This window comes from Hylobates moloch, unplaced genomic scaffold (genome assembly GCF_009828535.3).
Source record: "Hylobates moloch isolate HMO894 unplaced genomic scaffold, HMol_V3 SCAFFOLD_22, whole genome shotgun sequence".
NCBI lineage: Eukaryota > Metazoa > Chordata > Mammalia > Primates > Hylobatidae > Hylobates > Hylobates moloch.
This window is the reverse complement of record NW_026652297.1, coordinates 6277260-6301742: the sequence shown is the minus strand read 5'-3', so window position 1 is coordinate 6301742 and position 24483 is coordinate 6277260. Positions and strand designations below refer to the sequence as shown.

General features: G+C 36.8%; 1 long non-coding RNA gene across 1 annotated transcript; it reads left to right on the top strand.

Moving 5' to 3' along the window:
• The first annotated feature begins 15266 nt into the window (after nt 1–15266).
• Nucleotides 15267–24048, top strand: LOC131382302 (uncharacterized). Its single transcript, XR_009211657.1, has 3 exons — nt 15267–15401; nt 20222–20284; nt 23826–24048. It is a non-coding gene; the product is annotated as an uncharacterized LOC131382302 (long non-coding RNA).
• The last annotated feature ends 435 nt before the right edge of the window (nt 24049–24483 follow it).

Genomic DNA, 24483 nt, shown 5'->3' with positions numbered 1-24483 from the left:
AGTCTTATTATAACAGAGATTAGAAAAGTACCTGGTTGAGAGTTAATCCTCACAGAAATTTATTGAATGAATGAATGGACTCCTTTTTTTCTGCTTCATATTTCCATAATCGTCTGGTTTATACGTTTATCATTTTACTTCTCTGTTTATTTGTCTATATGCACTGCTTGAGTGTAAGCTCCATGAAGGTATAAAATTTATGTTATCATTATTGTATTCCAGCTTTTAAGAATAGTACCAATCACATGTTGGGCACTTAATATCTGGTAAATAAATAAATGAGTTGAACATATGGAATTCCATTATAAACATAATTTTTGAATCCTAATTTTGATATTTTATTATAAGCCATCATAAAGTTTTAAAATAGCTGCATAATATTCAATTGTAAACATGTATGACAATTAAGGACTCTATTCCCTTGTTTCTATAGTTTTATTGATAGAGAAACTACTGTACTTAGAAAGTTGCTGAGAATCTGAAACTACCAAAGGAATTAATGGCAGCCAGAAAAAAAAATCATATTTTATTGGGACTAGTGAACCATTTACTTAGAATTATAGGCTCAGAGAAAGGTAAAACTGGAAAGGAACATGACAGTTAGTACTTTCCACTTCTCACTTTATATATGAAACCAATATGCATGCTTGACTTTGCCAAGGAGAATCAATGAAGACTGCCTGAAAAGCTACATACATATTTCATAGATAAACTCAAAACCATGTGACTTCAAACTCAGCTACAAATTTATCTGATGACAAACAGTAGGATAATTCATGATAAATATTTTAGCCACACTCTATACAATTCAAGCCATTTGACTCCTAGGAATACTGTCTTAATTAAAATTGTTTTGATTGAAAGCGAAAGAAACTAACTTGAGCTACCTTAAACACAAACAATATGAAAGAAAAGAGTTTATAAATGGAAAGAAACCAGGAATGTTGGCTGGCTGTAGCTATTGTTTTGGGCTGCCCAGCAAGAATTCTTCCACTCTCCATTTTTGAGTTATAAGTTTTCTATCTCACTCTTCCACTCAGGACTATGAGGTGGGTACAGAATTCATTCTTGGCCAATCAGTGACTATTCTCCTAAACACAGTTATTGGTTCAGTGTCTATCAAATGATCTTAGCAGGTCAATCAGAATACTCATCTTAAACTGATAACTCAGATGTCAGAAAAGAGGTTCTGTTGTTGCTAAGGTTGCTCAGCTAGAAGGGTTTATATCTGGTACCATGAACAGCCATTTTCCCCATCAGAGAAGGAACTAGGCAGCAGAATAAAACCAGGCAGAGATGCAAGCAGAAACAGAGAGGGCAACTTTGCCATTACTAGGTTCTAAATTCTAGTCCTCCTAGGCATTGGTTCCTACTGTCCTTTAATTTCCTTCCTTCCTTCCTTCCTTCCTTCCTTCCTTCCTTCCTTCCTTCCTTCCTTCTTCCTTCTTCCTTCTTTCTCTCTCCCTCCTTCCTTCCTTCTTTCTTTTCTTGTCACTTTTTGATACAAAATCTCACACTGCCACCGAGACTTGAGTGCATGCCATGAACACGGCTCACTGAAACCTTAACCTCCTGGGCTCAAGCAATCTTTCTGCCTCAGCCTCCCTAGTAGCTTGGACTACAGGTGTATGCCACCATGCCCAGCTAATTTTTTATTTTTTTGGAGAGATGGGGTTTCACCATGTTACCTAGTCTTATTCTCTATGTTTCTCTCAAATATATGAACCAAAACTTTTTTTGCTTAAGGTAATTTTTGTTGTGTTTCAATTACTTGCAACCTAAAGAATTCTGACTGTGGTTAAAGACAGTAAGGAAGGAAAAAAAAAGGAATACTAACTATTAAACTGAGGTAAGTTACAGAACCCAAGTGCTGCTGCACTCCAGCCTGGTGACAGAGTGAGATTCTGTCAAAAAAAAAAAAGAGAAGTCAAGAGTAGCTAGATATTTCAAGGATCTGAAATCTGCACATGGACAGCTTCAGAAATTTAAAGAGTATTCTGTATTTCTCTCTGTATTCCTTTCAAGTATTTTCTTCAGTGTTTGTATGTCTTCATTCTTCTTTTTCAAGATATTGTTTACTTTCTTTCCCATGCACATGGCAGGTGGAGATGAGTGGTTCACTTCTCTTAAATTTATATCACCTCTGTACACATTTTGGGGGAAGAAAGAATTAGGCCTAGCTGGGATCAGGGGCTTATCTAATTCCAATCATCTGTGACCATGGTTGCAGGGTCTCATATTATAAGCATGACTAGTGAAGTCCTTCCCTCATGGATGGAACTAGTTTCCAGAAGGAGAAATTTATTGTAGGCTGACAGCCCCCAAACACCGACTGTAGCTATTTTATTCAGGTCTCCTTAGTCTCTCTTCTGACTATAGATCTTGAGTATTATAGGAAATTATGAATTGAAAATTTTTAAAGTATTTTTCAGGTTTACCAACTTGGATACAGAAAGTTGGAGTATAAATATGGATCCTATTTTATTTAATTAGTATTCTAATCACTTTGTGTGCAGCAATGTCTTATGTCATTATGGAAAAAAACATTTGTTGATTCTTCAGTTCTTTTCATAAAGTGATGCTCAAAGTGGATTCTCTCTTGTAAATGAAAGAAAAATACAGTGAAGTTTATCTGTGTAGTGATTAAGCTAGTATATTTAGCCGGTACAATGGAAAATACTCTTCAAAATTCTTGACACGCAGTTTTTCATCCTGAAAACCATACCACTCTGAATAAACCAGGGAGCCTTTTACATAAGGTTTCCTTCATGAACAATTCCTATTTTTTCTCTAAGCTACTCACTATTTTCTCTCTAAGCTACTCCAATCTTTGCTATCATTAATGGGTTTAAGTGAAAATAGAAAGAAACATGTAAGCTGGGCCAACAGTTTGCAGAGTGTCACTATATTCTGTTTTCTGTTTTTCATTTTTCCTTTGGCCTAACATTTACTCTTACCTTATCCTAACTTCCAGTCCTTATCCCTACAGTAAAAGTAAGATACCAAACATGATTGTGGACAATTTCTTTTTCCAAAAGAGAGTAAAACACCCTGATTTTGTCAAACAAAAGCCCTAAGCATTGAGCTGGCCAGTTATTTAGCTGCTCTAATACTGGATTCATATGTGTGGAGAATATCAGTGCAGCACAGGGATGGGAATGAGAGTAGAAGAGATGACAACTTTCTGTGCTAATTACTTTCCATTCGATTCTTACCCTACCTCACATCATTTTAAAAGAAAATCTTATGATGCTAACCCTGGTGTTGGAGCCACAGCTGAAGCTTGACAAGAACAGTGTGGCATTTTCTAACATGGATCAACATGGTTTGCAGAATAAAGAACATTTGTAAAACATACTGGAGTGTGTGGAGCACACCATCACATGGGGGCTAGGGGAGGGAAGTAGAAGTCTGGGGAGTTGGAGAAATGGAATCATCTAGCTGCTTAAGGTAAGGTCACAGGTGACATTTCTTGTGCAAAATGTATCTCGTATTAAAGGAAGGAGAGAACAAAAATGTAATAGGGAGAAAAGATGCTGCTGGTAGGAATGGTTGCAGCTGGCCAGTCTGTTCTATCTCAATTGTGGGACAGAGTAATGAATCCAATTGCAAGAATGAAGAAGTGTTGATTTTTCTTTCTAGGAAAACAGTCTCCCGTTTTTATGGCCATGATATATCACTGAATTTTCAAAGTGGAACTTAGATGATTATGGAAAGAAGAAAATAGGAAGAGCAATGTTGGAAACCTACGTTGAGATATTTCCTGTTCTGGTAGCATTCCACTTTATACATGTCATAGCAAATTATTTTCTCTCGAGATTTTCCTTTCAATGTGAGATCACTCTCTTTACCCAGACTTTCTAGAGTTTGACTGAAGCTTACTGGAATATACCAAATTATAGCCTTCTACAGTTTTTTTTTCATTTTGTATTCGATTATTTTGCCTATCATTTCTGCCATTCCTAGACATATTCCTTTTGTGTCTCATGAAATATTTCTTCTAGTCACAAATTTTATTTTTGTTGAAATATTTGAGTGTGAATTTTGTGAATTCTTGATAACTTACACTAAGGCTTTACCTATATACTTTTTCATGCTTCTATACTTTATTCAATCTCCCCTTTTAATAAGTCCCCAAATTGGATTATTAGTATTCTTTTCATGCTTTTCTTCACATAACACAGTAACCTTTCCTGGTATAATTTAAGCCAATATAATAACGACAAATATCAATTATGTGAATGGATTTTACTCTTACCTGATAAACAGACAGTGCTCAAAGGGTTTTATAGTTATTCCTTGGTGATTTCACTTAAGGATAATGGTTTAATTAATGATGCTTCATTGTTAGTATTTATTTACATTTCCCATGTATTTAAAAATTTTTTTTCAGGTTGATTCTGAGAATTGTTTTATACATCTTATGGTTAGAGAAACTGAGACAAGTTCATAATTAGTAAAGATTCTCAAGTTTCTCATAAAACTGCTAGTATGATTGCAGAGATATGGCTTTTCCAAGCCTATTCTATTGTGACCGAACTTTCTACTCACCTGAAGAGACCCCAGTGAGTACTCCACAACTTTTGGCATTGCTTTAAATTGATTGCCTTTATGAACAAGGTTGTCCTTACTTCTCATTCCTGTGCCATAATTAAAACAAACTGTGTACATACATAATATTATATTAAGTATTATGCATATATCATATATACTTCTGTTTATTAAAACCAACTCAGAATTTTTAAAATGCTTTCATATTTTTAACTGATTGAGAATTTAAAATCAAATGCATCTGCAACTAACTTATGTATTTGTGTGGAAAGACATCACCACAAGCAAAGGCTTTCCCATTTGCCATCCACACTCATCTGACCAGTCAGTCTTTATGGTCTTGTTTTGTCATCTGCGATTTAAAGAGAACTGCTGCACCTGTAACTCTTCTAGGCAACCTAGTTGACAAAAAACATAAGAGCTAAGGAACTCGGGCAGTTGTAAAGTGAGCGAGCAACTTCTTCCAGCCGCCTCAGTAGTGCATCCCATTTCTTTTCCCTCACACTGACCTAAAATCAATGAGCCTCCTGCTAGATCATTCTGGTAGTGCATACATTTCAAGATCTCTGTTTCCTACAATGCAGAAGCCATAGAAAGCTACAGAGCCATTTCCCCCAGGGAAGCCTAGAGAAGGAGGCCCAATCAGTGGGACCTAATATAAATAGCTGGAGTCCTAGGTTTGTTTATTTCCCGACTACCTCTCTGAATTTCTCCTTTAATATCCACTGACCTCAATGAGAACTTGCACAATTGGAATTTTGATAAGATCTCACCACTTCAAATCCTGCTGTAGGGAAAAAAAGAGTCCAGATCAATCGTGCTGGGGCAGTTTGGGGCTATAAATCATACCAGACATGTCAGTTGTATCACCCATTATTCTGTTCCTGCTTTTGCCAGAAAACCTGGTTGTTTTCTAAGTGGCTTGCTTTATCATAAATCTTCTGATTTTATGTAGGATTTTTGTTTGTGGCAATATTTGCTTTTCATATAGGAAGCAGAAACATAACAAAGATGACACTGTATTCTATGAGGGATGTTTTAGAAAAGATAACCTGTCTGTGTGTGCACACTCATGCGAATTTTCTTCCCTAGAGGTGCCATTCAAACATAGGATTTGGGGTAGATTATTTTGTCATTTCCATACTCTCTAGGATCATACTAATTATAATTTAAGCTTCTTCATGTTTGTTTACTTTTATATTTTTAATGTGATGTTTCTGGTTTTGAGGGGCATGGCATTGGATCATTAGAAATTGTTGCAAAACTTCAGGAAGCAAATAATTTTTTTCTTTCTTTCTACCCTTAGAATATATTTACCTTTAAGTAGATTTAAGAGTTTTATTGATCTCTACTAAATCAACATTATCTTCTTAATCTAAGTCTATATTTTTAATCTATTTGATTCATCAATTTCTTTTAAAAAAATTTTATGTGTACGTAGTAGGTGTATATGTTTATGGAGTACATGAGATATTTTGATACAGGCACAATTTTTTTGTACCCGTTAACCACGCCCACCCTCCCCACCCCTACTATCCTTCCCAGCCTCCAGTAACCACTCTTCTACTTTCTATGTCCATGAGTTCACTTGTTTTGAGTTTCAGATACCACAAATAAGTGAGAACACGCAAAGTTTGTCCTTCTGTGCCTAGCTTGTTTCACCTAACACAATGACCTCTGGTTCCATCCGTATTGTTGCAAATGACTGGATCTCATTATTTTATATGTCTAAATAGTACTCCATTGTGTATACGTACCACATTTCTGTAACCGTTTGTCCATGGATGGACACTTAGGTTGCTTACAAATCTTGGCTATTGTGAACAATGCTGCAACAAACATGGGAGTGCACATATCTCTTCGATACACTGATTTCCTTTATTTTTGGTATATACTTAGCAGTGGGATTGTTGAATTATATGGTAGTTCTATTTTTAGTTTTTTCAAGGAACCTCCAAAGTGTTCTCCATAGTGGTTTTGCTAGTGTAGATTTCCACCAAGAGTGCATGAGAGTTCGTTTTTCTCCACATCTTCAGCATCATTAGTTGTTGCCTGTTTTCAGGATAAAAGTCATTTTAGATGAGTGAGATTGTATCTCATTTTAGTTTTGATTTGCATTTCTCTGGTGATCAGTAACGTTGAGCACCTTTTCATATACCTGCTTGCCATTTGTGTGTCTTCTTTTGAGAAATGTTTATTCAGATCTTTTACCCATTTTTTTTTCATTCGGTTGTTAGACTTTTTTCCCCTACGGAGTTGTTTGAGCTTCTTATGTATTCAGGTTGTGATTCCCTTGTCAGATGCATAGCTTGCAAATATTTTCTCCCATTCTGTGGGATGTCTCTTTACTTTGTTGATTGTTACTTTGCTATGCAGAAGTTTTTATGCTTGATGTGATCCCCTTTGTCCATTTTTGCTGTGGTTGCCTGTGCTTGTGGGTTATTACACAAAAAATCTTTGCCCAGTCCAATGTTCTAGAGAGTTTCTCCAATGTTTTCTTGTAGTAGTTTCATAGTTTCAGGTCTTAGATTTAAGTCTTTAATCCATTTTGATTTTACTTTTTGCATATGTTGAGAGATAGGGGTCTAGGTTCATTCTTCTGCATACGCATATCTATTTTTTCTCAGCATCATTTATTGAAAAGACTGCCCTTTCCCCAGTTTATGTTTATTTTGTGGAAAATGAGTTCACTGTAGATTTATAGATCTGTTTCTGGTTTCTCTACTCTGTTCCATTTGTCTATGTGCCTGCTTTTATGCTGGTATTGTTTCATTTTGGTTACCACAGCTCTGTAGTATAATTTGAAGTCAGGTAATTTGATTCCTTCAGTTTTGTTATTTTTGCTGAGGACAGCTTTGGCTATTCTGGGTCTTTTGTGGTCCTATATAAATTTTCAGATCTTTTTATTTCTAGGAAGAATGTCATTGGTATTTTGATAGAGACTACATGGAATCTGTAGCTTGCTTTCTGTAGTATGGAAATTTTAACAATATTAAATCTTCCAATCCATAAACATAAAATAGCTTTCAATTTTTTGTATCATTTAAAATTTCTTTCATCAATGTTTTATAGTTTTTAGCTTTCCATTTGTGATTTTGTTCTATTCTGCTCTTTAGTCCATTTGCTAATTTCACTTTTGATAAATATACTTTAAAAATTTAACATTTCTAATTGTTCTCTTTTCTTGAGTACACTATCTTCTCAACTCTCTCTGAAGATATCAATTACCTTTTTCTTTTTTTAAAAGTTTTCTGTTCTTATGTATCTTTGCTACTTTTCAGGGAGCAGTGTTCTTGTGTCTGCTGTTTTGTTTGTGCTTGTCTTTCATTGTGTTATTTTTCCTGAGCCACATGGTGACTCTCAATCGCCTGTTTCTTTTTGTATTTGAGACCCTCTATTCCTCCACTGATGGAAGCTCTTCTGATTCCCAGTGGTTGTCTACAGTGAATGTGGTGTGAGAGCTGTGATGTGTGGGTTTTACTCATAGCTTGCCTTCTGGTAGTTTAAAACTAAGTGTGATACTCTCATCCTTACTGCTTTGCTTCATGAACGTGTGCTTTTGCTACCTGTTGCTCAACACAAATGTGGAAGGAGAGAGATGCCAAGCAGCACATTTACTTCTATACTTCCGATTTCCAATAATTGTCCTGCAGCCCTCTTAAGAATCCCTGACAATAGTACCACAAAGTCTGAGATATCCTTGGAGCCAGCCTCACAGTCCCCATCTCCATGTGGTTGAGCCGTGGTTTCTTTCCCCAACTTTATCTTGTTTTCTATTTTTCACAGATTTATCCAAATTTCTGATTCACTATTGACAATATTTCTTGTTTACTCATGCTGTTATGGATTTTTGAAATATGAGCTTATTTAAATATGTAGCTAGTTATATATTCAGAGGAAGTTGAATAGGCTCAGTCAGCAACTTTAATCATTTCCTTCTCTTTTAGTATTACTGTAATGTTCAGAGATATAAAAGATTGTGGTTACAGATAGTATCCTTCTTTGTCTATCCTTCTTCTTTTAAGGATTTTGGTCTATTTTGACTAATCTTTAATTAAGATTTCTTTTAGGACACTAAAGGAAATATAGTTCATTATGAAGAATTACTATTGAATTAAACAGAGCTGTTCTGCATTCAAATAAGAGTAACTTCTAATTTTCTTAAGAAACACTTCAAATCCTCAAACAATATTTTAGAATGCAGCACAAGAAGATTTAAGAAGCCAAATCTCAGTTTCATTAACAATCGACAAAATACCCACAATTACTAGCAATAGGAGAAAAAATATAGGCTATAGTAATTTCTCACCTAAATTGACCATATCTTTGATAAATGATTTTTCTCTTTGGAGTTAAGCAGTGAAACAGTTTTCCCTTTCATCTCATCCTGATAAAGCAGAGTGACATGCAATTTAGTAGAACCAGTTCTAAGTTCCACTGGCACTATGGAAGGCTGATGGGCTGGTTCCCATGATGTTTCTGGTAGCTAGATTTACAGAAGATTAAAATGAACATGGCTCTAAAAATATTGTGCTGATACTTTCAGTTTCTCTAATGCTGTATTCAGAAATTCAGTTCATTCTGGGATCCAAATATTTTGTTGAGAGACAAGGTATTTTTGACTTTTTTGTATTAATCTTCAAAAAATCCAGTCCAGGTGGAAATACTTAAAAAATGAAGCAGGGAAATACAACAACTTAATCCTTGGGTTTCCTGCCAGAAATAACATACTAATGCAAAGAAAAGATGATTAAGTAGAAGGAAATGCCTCTGTTAGTGAATGTCCTTAATCAAAGCTATTGGGATTATTAACTATATTAACTTATCTCACAACTTGATAATTTTTGTTTCTGAGGTGATGAAGCACACTGTGATTTTCTTAGTTCTATGAGGTATATGAACACAACTAGCTGTATTAGTAGCTTCTTTCTTGACTCAAAACAACTGGCAAATTTCAAAGAAAGGAAAGTAGGGAAGGGGAAAATAATATTAGTAGACCTTGGATGCTGAAGGACCATTCAGTCATTGTCAGGCCAAGGCATCACAGGAGGGACCTGCACTGAAGGTTATCAGTAGGGATCTGGCCACAGAGAACAGAATCCAGAAGAGAGAGCTTTGGCAGGCCTTACAAATAAAAGGTGGCTCTTTGAAAAATAGACAAAAAGGAATATACAGTCACTGTGGAGGAATCTGGACTCAAATATTTGATGAATATGATGATCCCACATAAATGGAAACCAAAAAGACTGATTAGTTCCAAGATGACGGGAGCTGGTCCATTTCCATTCCAAGCTTGCATTTACAAAACAAGCCCAGTCATAAAATTATGGCTTCTGTCTTCTACTTCCTTAAACCCAAAAAGAGCAGAAAAAGATAATATCACAAAAACTGTCTTACCATACTTTCACTTTCCGAGGAGAAAAAGACGATATCACAAAAACTGTCTTACCATACTTTCACTTTCCGAGCAGAAAAAGACAATATCACAAAAACTGTTTTATCGTACTTTCACTTTCCTGATACATCATTCTTTTTATTCTACATGTTCTGCAGCTTAGCTGGGCTACAAGCAAAGCATCTAGGAATTAAGACATCCTGGGCTGAAAAATTCAGATTAAGTTTGAGCTGATTCTCTCCTTCCTCTCTCTCCTTCCTTCTTCCAAAAGTCTTCCCACTATGTGCTGATACTCTGTCTTGCTACCAAAGATGTAAAAGAAATAGAGATTAAACAGAGTGAAAGAGAGAGACAGATACCAAGGGAAGAAAGAGTGAATGGGAAAGAAGGGGAAGGACAAAGAAGTGGAAAGTTAAAAAAGAGCAACAGAAAGCAAGAGAAGAGGCAGTTGGTGAGCATAACATTTTGGTCTAATGAAATTGAATATTGGGCAAAAGCTTTAGAGGAAACATATTTAGTAAAGAAAGGATAAATAAGTATTTGGTGAAGAGTGGGTAATATATATAATGAGAAAATCAGGTAAGATGAGGAGACTACAAAAGGAAAAATCCTATTTTGAAACATTTTCCAATGTCGATCCCATTTTTGGGTTATTCCCACCTTTTACTGCGGAATGTACAACATCTCCAAACCATTTTCTTGAGTTTGTATGCTTTGTTCTTGATAAATGTTTGATGAATTAATGGAGCATTAGAAAAAGTTGATATTCTCTAAATTCAGGTTTAAAATTTAAGCCTCCAAAGTTAATATCTATGTCTTAGTCATATTAGTAGATGAGTGAAGGGATAGAAATGGGGAGAGCGGGGAGATGTGAAAAGTACCGAGAATGTTTCTGTGTCTACATGCAGATATCAAATCTCTTAGTGTATGAAATCTATGATAATATTAAAATGTTTATGAGTAACCCAGAGTTAGTTCTACATGCTTTCAAGTATTTCAGAGCTTTGAAATCAATTTGTTCTCTCATCAGTGGAGATAATGCCTCCTCCTCATCTCAGAGGTACACAAGAGTAGTTTGGAACAGATGAAAACCAATCCCAGCCTAATGATAAGCATGTGAGATGCATTATATCTGTCTTCTATGCTCCAAGACGGTTACTGATTAGACATAATCTTTGGAAATGAAAATGAAACGAAGATTTTAATAAATATTGAAAAAAAGTAGATGAGCAGATCTCTGCTTGGACAGCAACTGTCTAAGCAATAAAGATTATAGCCTAACTCAGCAGTTTTTTAAGTGTGTTTTCTCCTTTTTCGGCATGATAATAATCACCAGTGCAATGTTTTTGACTTTTTTCTCTAGAGTAATGATGTAGTCTCTAATCATCCCATGACCTGAAATTACTTTCAGTATTGGCTGGAAGGTAGCAAGATGCTCAAATGGTTAAAAATAAATATTTTTTAAAAGAATAAAGGAAGAAGGAAGGGGAAAATGTGAACAAGGAGCTGTTTATAATAAAGAATAGAGTAAAAATACATTCTGAGAGCGAGATTTTGAATTTTCTTCAAGGGAATAATAGTTTTTTTTTTTTTTTTTTTTGTCTAAAACACTGCTCTGTTTTGCTTTCTTCATTTTGCCAAAATGCTTTGAGGGGATCACCTATTTGTTAGCCTCAGGAATCTTCTGCTTTTCATAATAGCATCCAATAACAGAGCAACGTCTAGACAACATATTATACACAGAATGTTGAAAGTGATGAGAATCAGTCTTGAATGTACTCAGGTTAGGAGAGGAAACTGGATTTAGTTGCTAGGATAACAAACCACACAGGCCTCTGAGGGTCAGTGCATTCATGAGTGTGTTCATATGATGTGAGTGTGTTTATGTGCTCAGCTTGCACAGGATTAACCACACATCAATTCAGAGTATGACCTGAAGGTAAACATTGACGTTGGCTTTTTTTGAATGTGTGAGATCATTCGCTTCATCCCTACTACATGTGTTCTGTTTCAAGTTAATTTAGTTTGTTGATAGAAGGTCATTGAAGTCAGAAATATATGTGCAACATGATTGGAAAGATCTGCTGCTGGATTTCTTTAAGACTAAAAATTACTGGAATGATGAAATTGGTTTCAAGTAACAACACAACTCACATGCAGGCATAGAGGCCACACAACATTTAACTTATGTCCAAGTTGCTTAAATGACACATTCTACTGATCAAGGAATAGTCAATAAGCTACAGGTAAGGGTTACAAAGTCTTCTGATTAACCAAAATATTATGGTCTTTGACAAAAAACTAACAGACAAAAAAACCTTCTTATATAGCATCTATTTATTCTTTAAGTTTACTTTTACCAGTTTTTTTTTTAATCTGGTTTCTTAGATTACAGCAGATCAAAAGTAACCAATTAGAAAGAGAATGGTTTGTTATACCTTAACAGAGTCAAGAAAGATGCCCATATAGCAAAGGAAATATTACAACTTGGCCTGTATGGTGATTTGAAAAAAAAAAAAAACAACTACTATTAGAGAAGGCCTGAAATTTTCTTTTTTTGTTGTTTCTCTGTGGGTTCTGGTATCAGGATGATGCTCGCCTCATAAAATGAGTTAGGGAGGAGTCCTTTTTTTTCTATTTTTGGAATAGTTTCAGAAGGAATGGTACCAGCTCCTTTTTGTACCTCTGGTAGAATTCAGCTGTGATTCTACCAGAATCACAGGCCATTGATTGCTGCCTCAATTTCAGAACTTGTTATTGGTCTATTCAGGGATTTGACTTCTTCCTTGTTTAGCCTTGGGAGGGTGTATGCGTCCAGGAATACATCCATTTCTTCTAGATTTTCTAGTTTATTTGAGTAGAGGTGTTTATAGTATTCTCTGATGGTAGTTTGTATTTCTGTGGGATCAGTGGTGATATCCCCATTATTGTTTTTTATCGTGTCTATTTGATTTTTCTCTTTTCTTCTTTATTAGTCTGGCTAGTGGTCTATATATTTTGTTAATCTTTTCAAAAAACCAGCTCCTGGATTCATCAATTTTTTGGAAGGATTTTTTGTGCCTCTATCTCCTTCAGTTCTGCTCTGATCTTAGTTATTTCTTGTCTTCTGCTAGCTTTTGAATTTGTTTGCTCTTGCTTCTCTAGTGTTTTAATTGTGATGTTAGGGTATCGATTTTCGATCTTTCCCACTTTCTCCTGTGGGCATTTCGTGCTATAAATTTCCCTCTAAACACTGCTTTAGCTGTGTCCCAGAGATTCTGGTATGTTGTGTCTTTGTTCTCATTGGTTTCAAAGAACTTACTTATTTCTGCCTTAATTTCGTTATTTACCCAGGAGCAGGTTGTTCAGTTTCCATGTAGTTGTGCTGTTTTAAGTGCAAAAGTCCTTAAAGCAACATTGCTTTCCAGGGATATATAGTATAAAGGCATCTAATTCTACACTCTTCAATGGCCTCTAATATGTCAATGTAGAAAAATTGATGACAAAGATCTTAAAATAAAAAGACAAGAAAATTTATGTTTTAGAAGGTAGGCAAGTGTGTAATATAAACATATTACACATTTAGCTATTTAAACAAATGGCTAAAAAAGCATTGGTGCTTATTGGGATCAGACTCTATATAAGAAATATGACAGATTACCTCTTAATGTTGAGTAAATAAGGATTTGCTACATATATACATGACTTCCTGTGTCTTTATGAAAATATATATCCTGAGGGAGAAGCTGTTTACATTAAATATTAAATTCATTCTCTTTACAACAATTTTTCTGCTTTCCAGAGCTAAGAATTTTGGAAATAATCTTTCTGGGTCGTATGCTTGCGAAGGTAAACTTGGCTTTAGAGCAGAGCCAATTACACCTTTGTACGTGGGTTTGCAGTTTCTAAAACACAAGCCAGGAAGTTCAATGAGGCAGAAGCCAAACTGGTGAGAATTTTCTCTATTACATTTCCCTTGACTTCCCTGCTCATATAATTTCTTTTCCAGACATGAAACTCAGTTGCACATTCCAAATTCTTCTCAAGGCAATAAACAATTGATCTTTGGCCAGTGACAAGGGAAAAATGAAGTTAAAGTAATGGGACAAAGATAATGGGAAGAGGGTTGAAAAAGTTTCATTTAGCTATAAAATTGTTCAAGAATATAATCACTTTTTGGCTATCCCAGAACACAAATACCCTTCCTGCCAGTTTGGTCTGGCTCTTTTGTACCCGGCTTGTCCTTTCTGACCATTAGGTTGGTCGATAAATAAAATAAAAAATCAATGTGTACTTAAGAAAGAGTTTCATGGCACTATCATTCCCTGGGGTCTCTGACCTACCTCCTCTACACAGGGCCTGTGTGGGAAACACTACTGACAGATTCTCCAAACAGAGAAGGTGATTAGGTTGGGCAGTTCAAAATTCTTTAAACTAAATAACTAAATGCAGTTATCAAGCATTCTCATAATATGATAACTGCTGAAAGGCAGACGTAACCTGAGCCAGGTTTCTATCTCTTCTAAGTTGTAAGTAATCACATGTATTTCACTATTGGCAATAATTTATCTTTCATTAAAGGTCACATGTTGCACTAATTTATTTGAAGAACTTTAATAGGCTTATTTTTTATTCATTCTGAAAGATCTTTGGTTTTAAGTAGCCACTTTGGTTTCAAGTAGCTTCAAAAGATAGCTGTGTAAATTGTTACCTCCACCTTTGCTCATGTGTAGCATGCAAAATAATATCGCTTACTTTAACATGCTTAACAAAGAAATATTTTTGGCTCAGACTTGGTTTGGTGATGATGCTTGATATCCAAATTCCTGCTTATGAAAATTCACTTTTTTTTTTTCCAGTGTATTAATTATGTATTGTTGCATAACAAGCTATTCCAAAACTTTAAAACAACAATTATTTTTCATGATTCTTTGGGTTGACTGGATGGATCCTTTGCTCCATGGGGGGGATTGCTGGGTTCATCATGCAGATGCACTCAGGAGTGAGTTTGGCTGTGACTGGGATGTCAAGATGGCTTCACTCATGTGTCTGGTGCCTCAGGTGGGTTGTGCTTTTCGTTGCTTTCCCACGATCACACAGATCTCAGCTCCAGGAGGAGACATCATCTTTTTAGTAACAGTGCATGCTGTGAGGCGTGTAGAGTCGCTTCTGTCTTCAGGCACAGGAGAGGGCGGCCGCAATAGTACGCTCGCGGAACGGCGTGGGTGGTGGTCCCTGGACCACGCGGTGGGCGGAGCCAGCTGCGGCGGCCTCCCCTCCCCTCCGGACGCAGGCCGGAAGTACGTGCGCGTAGACTTCCGGCCACTGCGTTGTAGTCGGCCCGGCTGCAAAGCGTTTTTCTGCGGGCTGTTTTCCCAGGTTCCCTCGGCCTGTACCTCGCACACTCTTCTTGCTCCAGGTCCTTCGGTCTCCGCTTGTCTCACCCTAGGCTGTGACGACATGAGCAACAAAGAAGGTGGCGTCCTTAACAACACGGGGCGTTATTTATCCAGAGGGGGTGGTTCTCCAGTCTTTCTATGCAATTTTCCCCTTTTCACCCTTGAAGGATGCCTTGGTCCCTTGCAGACTCGGGGGCGGCAGCTCTGGTTCTCTCCCCGGCCGCATCGGCCGTGTTTACACCTCCCTTTTTCTTAAATCTTTGAGGTGTGATTTTATCCTGGTTCAGTAATTGCTGAAACCTTGATTGAGGCTGAAGGATCCACAGCTGTTGATAGTTTAGGCCTTTTGCCTGCAACCAGCTCTCTGTTCCTGTCCACATGAACTTCTTGTGCTGCTTGGATGTCCTTTGGTGTGGCATCTGGCCTCCAGAGAGAGAGAGAGAGTGCAAGAGAGCAAGGAGGAAACCACAATCTTTTTATGTCTTAATCTCAGACATCAGACACTGTCATTTTTGTCATATTGTGTTTGTTAGAAGGGAGGCAGTTTTAAAAACTCGAAAATTCACTTTTAGCTTTTGAACCTCTTGAGTGATAACCACTTCTTGAAGTTATTACAATCTTTTGGAATTCTAAGGCTACTTAGGTTATATCTTCCTTCTCAATCCACTAGTGTAATAATACAGGTGATGATATGAGACCCTAACCTGCCTGCCCCTCAAAGCTTTTGCATCGAAGAGGTGGGGAATCATCTTATAATTTTATTGCTGATTATATTCTCCATGTAATAATCATGAAACAGGGAGTTATGAATGTGAATAAATTGACCTTTTGGCTAGAACCCATGACATTATAGACTTTTATTTTTTTAATTTTTTTCCTATAAAATGACAACTTTCTGTGTTACTCAAGCCAAAACATAGATTTTATTCACTGAGTGAAAATAAGACCTAAGAAAGGGAGAACCTAAACTGAACCCCATAAATAATTGCACAGTTAAAATGGACCTCATAAAAGCTGGCAATATTTTGACATGGTGATAACTATTAATGCATACATCATGTCTCATGATAACAAAACTAAATTTCAATAAAAACCTTATAATTTAAATACATTCACCTTTCCACACACAATGTTACTGAAGTCTTATTGTATTTCATAAATAAGCTCCTAGACGTTTCAAAGATGCTCAAGAAGCTTGTGTGTCTGGCCCAAGTCAAACATTAGTGGAACCTGATTCATCAACTATTTAGGTATCCTTGAAGGATTCCTCTTGAAACATTTTTGTAAACAGATGTTAATAATAGCACAATTTATTTAAGATGTTTTGGTAAAAATAACAAATAATATGATCCTGGGAATTGACAGGCTTGTATTGAACAGTGTGTTTACTTTGGAAAGCTCACAATGGATACACAACCATTTAACACGACACTTTAGCATGTTTTCAATATTTGTTTATTTTATATTCTAAGCCATTTTACTGGCTATCCTAGAAAGGCTTACATGAACTTTTGGCTTTTATTTATTTTCTCCTTTGGGGCAAAGTTTCCTGGTAAAACTAGCTGGAATAATTCTTCAACTAAAAGAAAGGAAGAATGTTGCATTCAAATATTATACCATTCTATCATCTGTTCCATCATTTCCATTGCTGTTGTTTGAGTTCATTGTCTATGGCTGCTTAAAAAAAAAAAGGAAAAAGAAAAAAGAGAGAAAGAAAAAAATAGCAAAATAATAGAGTTTACTGTATGTTTCTGCCTGTAGCCTTAAACAGACATCTGGTTTACATTTTCTGTGTGTTTCAGGATGTTACTGGCTCTTGAAAACATGGCAGAAAAAATAAACCTGGAATAAAAAGTTAGAAAGGTTTTTTCAGAATGAGACTAAGGAGGAATAATGAGGCTGCAACAAGATCAGAAACTAGAATGACCTACTTCTTTCAGGGAGATAAGAAAGTCTAACTCTCCCCTCCCCAAAGGAACCTATGCATGTAAGCAACATGTTCTTCAGGGTCAAGGCCCACACATGTGCCATTCTTCTGCATCAGAATGAATCCATCAGGACAAACACCTTCTGTTTTGTCAGCCACTCCTATTCTGGTATGTTATTTTCTCACTGCCTTCTATAGTTAGCCCTAAGAAGAAGAGAGGGTGATCTGGAGAAACCTGAGGCATATTTAAGTTTAAGGAAAAACAAAACCAGAAAACAGTGTTTACTTTTTAAAAAAATCTTCTTCTCGGCCGGGCGCGGTGGCTCACGCTTGTAATCCCAGCACTTTGGGAGGCCGAGGCAGGCGGATCACAAGGTCAGGAGATCGAGACCACGGTGAAACCCCGTCTCTACTAAAAAATACAAAAAAATTAGCCGGGCGTGGTGGCGGGCGCCTGTAGTCCCAGCTACTCGGAGAGGCTGAGGCAGGAGAATGGCATGAACCCGGGAGGCGGAGCTTGCAGTGAGCCGAGATTGCGCCACTGCACTCCAGCCTGGGCGACAGAGCAAGACTCTGTCTCAAAAAAAAAAAAAAAAAAAATCTTCTTCTCTTACTTAACCTCTTTACCTTTCTAATCTTCCCCAAATCTAGTTAATGCTGTGATGTTGTGCTATTAGGAAGTAGTAGAAAAGCGTTTCCAATTTAGAAGGCATAGGTCTGGGGGGGCGGGAAACTCAGTGGAAAACAGTACTTTTGAAGAAAAAAGTGTGTTGACACTGGGTGAGGGCTGGAAGAATCAAACCATGACAAGGAGAAAACATGTAGCATCTGCTGTTTCTGAACAAAAATGTCTTTTTGCAAAGGACCTGATAATGCTCTAAATTGCTTTAGTGAGTCATACTATTCATTTATCCCAAATCTTGAGCAGCACGCAGCTCAGTAAAATCTCAACACAGGGCTACATTACTTATTTGTTTTCTTTCAAGAAGTGCTTCTACTCAGGAATGCACTCAGGTTCCCAAAGGTTAGCTATATTTGGCTTAGCATAATCTATATAATTTCAGCACCACAATTAATGAGCAGTCTTGTGCAATCTCCTCCAGGAATTTGAATGTAGACATAATAACTTGTCTGATATTTTTAAAATCATGACTTATTTTGTTCTGTTTCCTGACCTGAAAAACATGACTGGTCAAGAAAATAAGTTTTGTCCATCAGAGCTTTAAGTGATTTAGTCTGCCCGCTTTGAGCCATAAACTGATGGAGACAGAGAAATGAAACCGGTCCCTTTATATGCTGGGGCTCCTAAAATGATTCATTCTGATGAAAAGATCTTGAGTCCAGTAGGTCTGGTTTTCTTTTTTACAAGGCTTATGAATAATGCTTTAGAAACTGGTTAAGCAGTGCCTTCAGTTCCAGTTTGGACCATGTTATTTTAATTTTCTTTATGTCTTTATAAGAACAATAAATAACAAACCTTATTTTCATTATCTCATTTTGCACTATCAGGATTGTTCATTCTGTATTTGGGAATAGCATCTCTGTTTCCCCACATATTCTGCCTTCTTCCTCTTCCTTGCTCCAGTTTCTTCTTATTTTTTGTTACTATGATGATTGAAAACCTTGGTTCATATTTCAATTCTACTACTTTCTGTGTGTTCTCAGGCAAAGATGTGCCTCCATTTCCTCATCTGTACAAAGGAAATAATAATAGGATCTCTTCTTAAAAGGTTATTATGGGGTTAAAGAATTTGACACACATAAAGGACTTAGAATAATGTGTGACCCATTGTAAAGTTTGGCTGTTATCAGTGGGAATGTGTAGGTGGAAAGTATTCGTGGAGCTTTTAGACGATGGGGTTAAATGAAAGAGCCCTACCAATTTTATTTTTACAATACCAAAATCTTATTCATGGGAAGAGATTTTTAGGTGCTCTTATTGAGCTACTCAAGGCTTCTTTTGTGGAAGTACAGAATACAAGATGCTTTGGCCAAGGAAAATCCACCAGTAGCCAAATAAACAGTGTGCAATAACAATAAAAGGGGAAGTGGTGTGCTCATGAGTTGAAGACTAGCCAGTAATTTAGTACAATCTTTCTTGAGGCCAATTTGGCAAAATGTATCAAAAGACTTGAAATTTGCATGCTTTTTGACATAGTAATTTCACTTTTGGATATTTTTCCCGAGGACATAGCTAAGGATGTGGGAAAGACTGTGCTCCAAGAATACTCACTGGAGCACTCTTTGAAAAAGTAAAATTTGGAAATTACCTAACACTCAGTTGGTTGTGCTTTCAAACAATGAACCACTATGTTGGGGGAAAACAAGCATATTTTTTAACACAGAAACATGTTCATAATATCTTGGTAAATAACTACAACTTCAAATGCATAACAGTTTAGTCTCATGTAGTGTGGTGAGAGGGGAGGTTAAGGGATTGATTATTCCCCCAGTTGTTAGAGTGGTCCTCTTTGGGTAGGTAGAATTGGGTATGGTTTTAATTTTTTTCAATAATAGGTATTCATTATTTAATTATTTTTCCAATAATAGACAGATATTGCTTTTTGAGTTTTAACTAAGCTGTCAAATGTAAAATGAAACGCTCAAAGAGATTTAATCTGACGTTTGATTTTTAAAAGTTCTGAGAAACACTCTCTCTGAGTACACATTGTACATATGTATTGGCTTTCAGAGACCTAAGTTTCATCCTTGGTTCTACAACTGACTGTTGAACAAAATTTTATTACAAAATTACAAGCAGTTCAATTCTTTGTTTTCTTAGCTGTGAGATGGCTACAGTGATGATAAAGCCATAAGGCTGTATGGATCACATAAAATCATGGATTTGAAAGTAATTTGAAGATTGTACAAGTATCGTTTGAAACTAGTTAATCTAGAAGAGAAATTAACTCTGCTGAAGAGAGAGATAAATTATTATTGAACAGACGAAATAATGTGATTCCTTTGCAGTTCATTTTCTGCAGAACTATCACTTCCCAGGATTCTTCACAGAATACCTGATCAATGCTTGAGGTAGGTACTGAAGTGTCCAATTATTTAATAAACTGTTACTGTTGGCTAACAGTAAAGTCAATGTTTAGTTTTTTTAAAATACAAAAATAATCAGGGCAACGAAAAAGTCAAGAATTCTCTAAGTATAGATTTAGCAACTTACTCATATACTATTGAAAAAAAATATGTCATAAGAGAAAACTCTTATCAGTGAAACCTCCTACATGCCTGGACATGGAGCTGTAATTACATTATGAAAGAGAACTGGCTAACTTCAAGGCAAACCCTCTGCCAGAATTAAAGATGATATAATAGATGCTTTATTAAAAAACTAAAATAGAATTAATTTTTTGCATTAAGAATAAGTGAAAATGTAGCTTAATAATAACAGCTAAAATATATTTACTACTTGCTTCTCAGTACTTCTATTTTCAAGTAAATTCTTCTATTCCCAAGTAAATTCTTCTATGTAAGAAGAATTATGCTAAGTAACTTGCTTGTGTTATCTTAATCAGTGGTTCTCAGAGTCTGTTTTTTAGACCAGCAGCATCAGCATCACCTGGGAAACTGATAAAGATACAAATCCTAGGGCCCACCCACAGCCCTCTTGCATCAGAAACTCTAGAGGTGGGACCCAACAATCAGTGGTTCAACTATCCCTTCAGGAGATCCTTATGTGTGCTCAGTTTGAAAACCACTGATCTAAATTAATCCCCATTATAATCTAATAAGGCTATTGTTACGATCCCTATTTTTATAGTTGATGAAATTAAAGCTTATAGAGAAACTACCTCCACACAGTCCTAAGCTTAAACCATTTCTGTTAGCACCAAAAGTTCAATACCCTCTACCCTTCCTTTAATTTGACACCTTTTTAAAACATCACTTTTCCCTGGGCATGACAGGGAGGGTGAAGGGGAAACTTGAGCTACCCATAGAGATCACCAAAATGGTGGTCATAGGTCATCTACTAGTGTTGCAAAAGGCAGATATCAAAAATATTGTTAAATATTTAAAGGTTTGACTTTATTTGGGGGGAAGGGCAGGTCAGAATTTTGTTTGTCTGTTTGTTTGTTTGTTTGTTTGAGATGGAGTCTCACTCTGTCACCCAGGCTGGACTGCAGTGGCACGATCTCAGCTCACTGCAACCTCTGCCTCCTGGGTTCAAACGATTCTCCTGCCTCAGCCTCCTGAGTAGCTGGGATTACAGACATGTGCCACCACACCCAGCTAATTTTTGCATTTTTAGCAGAGATGGGGTTTCACCATGTTGGTTGGGCTGGTCTCGAACTCATGACCTCGTGATCTGCGCGCTTTGGCCTCCCAACTTGCTGGGATTATAGGTTTGGGCCACCGTGCCTGGCCCAATATTTTTATTTGAAAGAAGACTTCATTGAGGAGGCTATATTCATTTCATGATGGGTGTCTTTCAGTTATTAGAAATGTAAAAAACTTGAAATTGAATGGAAAAAAGTCCTTTATCTTTTAGACTTAAAAAAAAATCAGTTTCTCATCTGTCTCATGGTCCTTTTTACAAAGAACAACTCAGAATGCCTTTGGTATTTCTTGTGGCCCACCTAATAGCCATTTTTTTTCTTTCTCTTTCTTAACACAGCTTTGCTTTTATTCAGTTACTTTCTCTGTGGGGGCAGCTGTTTGAGGTATCACAAGCCTTAATTCCAGAGGTTAATCATGATTGATACAGCACTAACTATGGACTAGTGTCACCTGGGGAATTCAGGCACATCTAGAACCCAAGCCCCATGCTATTTAACTAAATTAGCATCTTTGGTGATTGGCACCCTAGTCAGGATTGGCTGTACCAGTCATGGGGCCTCTTCCCTTGCCAGTACTGTGGGTGTGCTTGTGCTACAATGCCAGCAATGAGACATTAAGGCATATGTGGTAGAGGGCTTGTTGAATGATTTTTCTCAGGGACATTTCTTAAAAAGAAGTCCATTAAGGAGAAATAGTTTGCTTCCTTAGGATGATATTACATTTGTATGTGGTACCTGCAATTGTCATAGTTGTCTTGAAACTGTGAAGATGAGTTGATGTGCTATGGATGGCTTAGATGAAGGTTAAGAGTCTGCATTCTTGATGCTGTTGGCCTAGAACCACTTTATCTTCAGATTTATTTTAATGTGTAATAGTTAATACCCTTTGATTTTAAGGTATTTTCAATTTTGCTTTCTGTTACTTGCAGCCAGAAACATGCTCAACTCACCCGCCCTTCAAGTATACTAATGGTATCAATTCTGGTTTACTATATGGTTTTATTCAAAGCCTGGGCTGAGGCGACTGATGTTAGAAAGCAATTAGTGGCCAGGCATGGTGGCTCGTGCCTGTAATCCTAGCACTTTGGGAGGCTGAGGCGGGTGAATCACTTGAGGTCAGGAGTTCAAAACTAACCTGGCCAATATCGTGAAACTCTGTCTCTACTAAAAATACTATCACTAATACTAATCATAATAATAATAATAATAATACAAAGAAAAATAGCCAGGAATGGTAGTAGGCACCTGTAATCCCAGCTAATCAGGAGGCTGAGGCAGGAGAACTGCATGAACCTGGGAGGCGGAGATTGCAGTGAGCCAAGATTGTGCCACTGCCCTCCAGCCTAAGGAACAGAGCGAGACTTAGTCAAAAAACAAACAAACAAACAAACAACAAAAAACAAGCAAGCAAGCAATTAGGGCAGTTCTCAATTCAGGAGATGGGTGGCGATGGGGTAAATGTATAGTTAGAATCACCTAGGTAGATATTACAAACACACAAATATCCTATCTTAGCACTTTGGGAAGGGAAGTATATTGGAATCATGAGGTTTGAGAATTGCAGACAAAAGGAGAACTGAGAAAATGTATTTTGAAAAAGCTCCCTAGGTGATTTAGATATATCTCCATAGATTCGCCGTTCACTGAGAAATACTAATTTAAGAAGTCAAAAACTAATTTAAACTCCAAATTTCAACTCTTTATTAAGCTAGAACACAAGAAATATCTCGTATATGTTATAGCCTAGGAATAACTATATTGTGTTAAACTGACTTTTCCTTCTGTCAGTCTCCTTTACAGAACCGTGTAAAGCTTATCTTCAATGTGAATATTATCTTTGATATTCACAAATCTGTATGTACTTGGATATAAAGACATACTTTGCATAGCTTTCTCCCTCCTAGAATTTCTGGGATTTCTTAGAAGACTCAAAAATATCTTTACAAATTGAGTACTCTTGTTGCTTGCTGTGGCACCCAGCAAGCCAGGTCTCCATCGCCAATGCCCTGATAGCAGGGTTTTCACCATTGCTGGACTGGAGCTCGGTTCCAACTAACTAAGTTACTTCTGGTTCTACTAGAGTGTCACTGTGGCCCACTACTATTCTTAATCTTTATAATACTGTTGCAGCTCCCCTAGCTTTCACAAATGTAGAGAAAAAGTTTCTGTTCTATGTTATACTGTTAGGATTTGCCATATCTGAGTGTTTTGGTCACAAAATGCAGAATTCAGTGAAAGAGTCCTTTCAGCTCATATGTATAACACTTCCTTTTGTGTGTCCCTAGAGTTGTTGGCTGAGGACAGGTTTTCATGGCCAGAAACCACCACTTCCCTTGGACATGCATGCGTTGGCTGGGTACTGGGAGCCATATTTCGTTTCCTCTTAGAGTAAGTTCTCTTTCAAAGCTCTCGTGGCTTTTTCTACAGTCTGGCTTAGGTTGGGCCCTTCTGGCCCATTAGATTGGCTGGTATATCTGAACATCTGTGGTGTTTGTGGTGGAATGCTTTTTTTTTTTCCCTCCAGAAGGTTTCCTCATCCCCAATGCACATCAGTAGATGCAATCATCCAAATGATAGTAGATGGAAATGTAGGATGAATGTATCTAACTTGGGGCACCCAAGACCATTATCGACTCTGTCCTGCCAAGATACCCCACACTCTTACATTTGTGGAATTAGAATATTGTATGCCCATTTCAATGTTCAATGTTTCATATATAGACACTCATGTAAATTTTTTCTTAAGGCTAGGATGTTTTTGTCATTTTTCTTTTAGCAAGCATTTTTGAATGTTAGCTTACAAGGTACTAGGGTATATGCTGGTGACGCAAAGATGAATAAGGCATGGGCCATCCCCACAAAAAATTCAGACTGTAATTAGGGAGGCAGTTAGAGTACTGTTTAAGAAACGTTGTAATAGAGCACTTGAACTTGCTTTTCCTG